This window comes from Oreochromis aureus, linkage group 7 (assembly GCF_013358895.1).
Source record: "Oreochromis aureus strain Israel breed Guangdong linkage group 7, ZZ_aureus, whole genome shotgun sequence".
NCBI classification, from domain to species: Eukaryota; Metazoa; Chordata; class Actinopteri; order Cichliformes; family Cichlidae; genus Oreochromis; species Oreochromis aureus.
This window is the reverse complement of record NC_052948.1, coordinates 5,557,104-5,563,634: the sequence shown is the minus strand read 5'-3', so window position 1 is coordinate 5,563,634 and position 6,531 is coordinate 5,557,104.

Here is a 6,531-nt window from a genome sequence, read left to right as displayed (position 1 = left end):
ACTCCTTTATGCATTATGTGCATAAGTTATACCAAAAAACTATACTTTGAATATATAAAAAACATCAAAAATCAAATATCAAATGCTGGTCTTGATGTTCCTCCTTAGTTACATATGTAAAAAACTACCACACATAAGAATAAACTATTAAAATAAATGCATGGCATAAAAAGAAAAGCCAGTACAGAGCAGACAATGCAAAACAAGATCATGGCGATGATTAAATGACCTTGTGGCTTTTACATCCAGATGTGCCTTTCTCTGCTCTTTCTGTTACTGTCACTTGTTTTGTGAATGATCTGCATTCCAGCATGTGAAAACAGCTTGCACTTAAAATAAGTCGTTTAACCAACATTCTACGATACAGTACCCAAAATGTTACAACTGAGTGCTTTGTTTAACGTGTTGCTGTTTATTATTGTGACTTTTGCACATTTTAGATACAGCACTGTCACAAAAAACAGGAATCCATGGTAGATTCCATATGTGTTTTGATATTTAAAGACCTGTGTGTCATAAAGTGTGTGAAGTTTAGTTTGTTGTGTGTGCTTCCGTTTCATGTGATGGGCAAAAGACATCTGAGGACAGAAATGCTGCAGGTGATGGTGTGATTGATTAAAGGTGGGATTCGTTGCCATTTTAGACTGTCAGCATTAATTTTGCCTTGAGTTATAATGTCAGCATAGATTCACTGGACTTCTGGTCAACCCATACTTTTATATGGTAACTAATCTCAGCGGACACTAAGATTTGTTGATGCTGAATGTTGCTCTCACTGAAGCATATTTTCTGTTATGCAGTAACTTTTTGTGACCCAAACTGTACACTGCGCATGTACATTTTAATTTATCACTCTCCATTTATTTCAACACAGGTCTTGTTGTAACATGGTTATGACTCTTTTGGTATCAAACAAAAATTTTATTGGATGCAAAAATGAGATGAGAGGAATCACAGATCAGGAGCAGTGTTGTTACGTTTGTAGGCTGAGGTCTTCTGTTGTACAGTGCTGCAGTGCACCAAATATCCCAAGAGTGTTGACTGACATACCTTGAAGATCAGTTGCCCCTGTCCTCGTTTATGCATGTCAGCCACCCCTCCTACCTCCCTGGTCTATCACATAACTCTGGCAGGGGCAGAGACACTGGATAAGTCTGTGGGAACCCGTGTGAGCGCTCTACCTAATCACCTTATTCCAACTGCAGTCAATTTAAAAATCTCTGGAAAACTGCATGCAGCTTTATGATTACATATTACCATAGGAGTGCAGAAGGAGATTGTCTTGTTTTGTTTTTTTGCAGTGCTTCTATAAGCACCTTGTTTGAGAGATAAAGAAGCTGAACAGTCAGTTGATCTTTCAGCTTACGTCTTTTCTCACAGTGATTGAATGCAGCATGTGTTCAGGACCTCGGGTGACATATTTGAACTGCTACCTGTCTCAAACTGTTTCAGATTCTGCATTGTTAGACTGTGTCTTTTTGCATGTGTGCATGCACTGTACATGAAGATATGCTCACGTGTTTTTGTGTTTTCACGCTTGCATTCGAAACCCTGAAATTCAAGTTCAGCGGAGGCCCTTTTGCAGCCAGGCTCTTGGGTCAGAGGTCAGGCTGGTAACTTCAACGGAACATCCGGGAGGGGGGGAGGGTCTACATTTACACGCTATCCAGATTGCCCATGACACTGGTTGCTATTTATAGTCAGAGGATTGCTGCACGGCATGCACCCAGTGTGTGAACATGGGACAAGAAAAAAACAGAGGAATCTGACCTTAACTGGCCACTACCTCTGACCACTCATTTAGTGTTGATGGCACAAGGGCAAATGTTTAATTAGGTGTGGGATGGACAGGCTAATGATTTATGCTTTCAGTGTCAAGTAGATTTAGTACTTTGTTTGAGTTGAAATGATTTAAAACTTCAGTCATGTTCTTCAAACATCAAACATCAAATATGAGATTATGTCAGAAAAACAGGAAATATCTGGAAACAGTGGTTGTGCACAGTAGTTACTTATATATATATTTTTATCACCATAGTAATAATTTATTAATTATCAGTTGAATTCCCTGATTTACTACTTAATCAAGTCAATCTAACAAGACAACTCCATGAGCTTAAGAAGTGGTTGTGGGTGCTACATGCCACAGTCAACTTGCTCTGATGTGTATTAAAACATGTGATGGTAAATATGATTAATTCTTAAGTTTTGCATGTTGTCATTACACCAGGAACAATGACAAAAAGTCACTGGTAGTTGGTACACTCTAGTAGTTGTTAAGATATTTTGGTGTGAGCTGTGGTGGTGGAGCACCTTCTACCTGTGCCACAAACAAAATGCCAGTATAGACTGGACAACTTGTTAACTGACCACTGATAGATAACAAGCCACAGTGTCTCACAGTGTCGTATCTCAGAAACATCTGCTATAGATTGTCAACAGGGGATGAAAATGCTATTATAAACAGCTGCTGCCAAAAATGATAATTGGTTCCCTTGATACAGTTTTGCCTCATCCCTGAATGTGGTGCATAACGCGTAACATGCTGTAGTCCAAACCCATTATGTGAGCCTCGCCTGTAACAGCCGAAGGCCACTTTTAACTCAATTCTAGTTTCAAAGCGTTCTCTCATTCATTGCTGTCTGTCTTTAGTTTTGTTTCTGTAATTCCTAATCATCCGCTTTAATGTTTCTATGCAGTGAGATGCTAATGTGCTACTAAGATGCTGTTTTTGTGTAAAATCCACTGAATGTAAGGTATTTGGTTGTAAAAGGGTCTCAAAAAAACTCATTATTAGTACATGTAATAGCTTAGGTAGGCTTTCACCTTGTGAGTCTGTGTATGTTGTGTGTGTGTTTGTGTGAGCATGACAAATTGTGGTTCTAATGACAAAAATGTACTTTTGAGGACTTTTGCAGGTGTTTGTGTGAACCTATTTGTGGACAGCTTTCGTTAGCATTACAAACGTGCATGATGCTGTCATGCATCTTTGTCACATTAGCTATCACATAGCCTGTTTTATCCAAGCAACTGTTTAGGGAATGAGCTGGACCATTCTTCAAGAAGGTTTGAAGTGACTTCAGAAGGAATCGCTAAAACAGTCGATCTCGTTACATGCAAAACTATTGAATTCAGCTGACAAACTTTTCCATCCATGTCTGGATCTTTAATTTACTATTTCCTTTTTTCCTTCTCTTGGATATCCAATACCGACGACTTCTCCTACGACTGCCTGAGAGTCAGAGGGGGAAAGTTTCCATGCTGCCCCATTGCTCACTCTTGGCAGGACAATACCACAGTATACTGAACTGTTTCCGTCTATCCACCTCTGCTATTAGAGCACTCCCTCCTCCACCCTTGAATTCTCCCAGCTTTTACTGTCCCAAAATATACAATCTCTGCTTTGCTTTTGCTGTCTTTGTTCTGCTCTCTTTCACACAGACACAGTAAAAAGTGATAGTGATGTTAAAAAAGTGTAATTTCAGTTATTGAGTGACCATTGCTTTAAGAATGAAATGCAAAGTATTAGTTGCAATTGTTGCAAATACAAGTGTGATAGGCTTTGTGTATGAGTGCATGCTTTTGCGTGTGTGGGTGTGTCTACTGTAGCTAAAAATGCAAGACAGTCAAGCAGCCAAGCCACTGACCAAATCATGACTTATTTAAAATTGAATGATAAGCATAATCAGCTACATCTATTTTCCCAAAGAGACAATTTTAAACAGTGATGAGAACAGTTGTGATATCCCGAACTCTTGTATTAAAAAAGCAATAAAAAAATCAATATTTCAGTTTGTGTTCTTACAGCAGCCAGTGAAATTAGTTAATGAGCACTGCTCATAAAATTAAGGGACCACTCGATCATCGCAGTAGAACACAAAATCCATTAAACTCAAGGATGTCAATCTGTCCACTTAGGAAGCATAACTGACTGTGAATCCATTTCAACTGCTTTGGTGCAAATAAAAGCATAGATGCATTGGGGATGCAACAAAAAGACAACAGTCAAAAAGGGAGTGGTTTTGCAGTTGGTCATGGTCAAAGACTACTGCTCTGTCTTTATCTCCCCTGACTGCGCAGGCTCAGGAGTGTAAAGAAGATACTAGGAGATGGCCTATAGCAGGAGGTGAGCTGGACAAGGCTGCAGACGGCATTAACCCAGGAACATAACTGATTTCTGCTCTTTTTGGTGAAGACTGGAGCAGCAATGCGAGAATCCTACAAAACTGCCTCCAGGAAGCTACTGTCTCCATGAGGGTGGTACGAGAGCTCATTGCCCTTTAGTGGGAACTGTGCTCACGACACAGCACGGTGCAGCTCATCTTTTTCCAGAGAACACCAGAACTTGCAGGTCCACCACTGGCACTAGCACTGGCATCTTCACAGTTGAGAACTAGCACATGACAGAAGTGAAAGAATCTGGAAACGCTGCAGCGAATGTTATGATGCCTGGAACATCATCATTCAGCATGACCAGTTTGGCAGTGGGTTAGTAATGGTCTGGGGAGGCATATCTTTGGAGGGTCACACAGACCCTCCATGTGCCAGCTAATGGTACCCTTACTGCTATTGGATTCTCAGACCTGCTGTCAGGAATATTTTTCACAAAACTAGAACACAGATGCAGGATTGAGCCACAAGACTGCTGTGAAATGTTCTCTCCTTTCAGCTACAATGGCAGAAAAATATGCAGGAGTCACTGTAAACATATCTGGTGTGAAATATCTTACCAGCCATTATCTTATGCTTATCAAATTCAGGATTGCATGGGAGTCATGTTGCTATGAGGCAACAATGCTTAACGCTGATCCACTGTGTTGACCTGAACTGTTTATTTTATTTAATTTATCTGAATTTTATTAGGAAATCTCAGTGATATTGATGTGAAAAAAGTAAAATGCAGGATATCGATAATGATATTTAATATAAAAACACCCACAAAAAACAAACAAACAAAAACCGACTAGTGGCATGTCAAATAAAACAACCATATCCTTCTCCACATTCGTTACAGTGTTTTTAAATTCAACAATAGTTATAAATATGCATAAGTTTTGATTTTTCTGCCAAATACTCTTAGTCCAAAGTGTATTGACACTGACGATTAATGAAATTATGATATAATTACTGAAAACAGTTATCACATGGCATTAGGAGTCACTGCCCAGGTGATATTTGCATTGGGATTATAATGCAATGGTTAGCACCCATTGGGTCATTGGCCCATTTTCAGTGATATGGTGTGGCTGTTTGATGAATATTTCCTCCTAGTTAATGTCTGTCATCTTTTTTATTCTTCAGATATCCAAGTGATGCATTGAGATTGAAACAATCTGTTATTTACTTTCAGTAGAAATACTGCTGTGCACAAATAATAAAACAACTACTAAATGAATTTGCAGGTTACTACCTGCACTCTGATAAACTCTGTGTGAATGTATCAATCTATTATTAGTTGAATCATGAATTTTAGAGCTTACCGAATTTAACTTATTTTAATGAACAATCCAGTGTTGTTATGCATAATAAGCAGCGACCACTGTGCATTATGTGGTGTATGTGGTATTCAAGCTTATGTTTTTAAAGCAACCGTCGCACCTCTGGCTCATCAGCATAATGGCTCCCTGCTACAGCGTCGTATCAGCTGTCAGATGAACCAGTTCCAAAGAAACAAACATGTAAACAAGCAATGAACTCAGCAGCAATTTATATTTCTTACAGAAAAAAACAAAATGAAACTGGACAACTATAGGCATTATAGGAAACTCTGAAATAGTGCAACAAAAGGCCTCATACACTGACGCAACTCTATAATAATAAAAGCCCTCCACACACACACATACATCCACTCCATGGCATCTTAACTGATGGAAACTCCCCTCCCAAGCACAGTGTGGATTGTCAGTGAGGTCCATTTCCTGCCAGGTCTGAACCAGCTGAGCCAGAGACTCATGTTCCACTCAGGGGGTCTTCAATCATCTTTACCCTTGGTGCAGGCACATCGTGTTGTAAGAAGAGATAACAAGTGTGGGGTCTGAAGCACACATAAGAAGATGCAGAGATGGGAGGAGGTCTCCCTCTGCTGATGCCTAATCATATATGTCCTGAGAATATACTCAAAATCTTCTTCTTCTTCTATCAACTGCTCCCTTTAGGGGTCGCCAGAACAGTCTTTTTTGCACATGCAGGCTTTGTCTTTCTACCCTTTCTGTCCAAACTGCTCAACCTGACTGTTTCTCTGATATACTAATTTCTCAATATGCTCACAACAATGACATTCAAATGAAACCATATGCGTGACAAAGTAATTGAATAGCACGGCATCGATTGATTTAAAAGGCACCTTCTCAAAATAAGCAAACTACATCTTTGCAGTGTTTTTTTTTTTTTTTTTTTTTTTACAAGATTTTGAAAGCTGCATAACAGTCCGGTATAACATGGGGATCTTTTAGTTTATAATTCAATAAGCTGAAACAAGGAGCACACATTATACAGCTCACTAACCCCCTAGCATCACAGGAAGGTAGTATC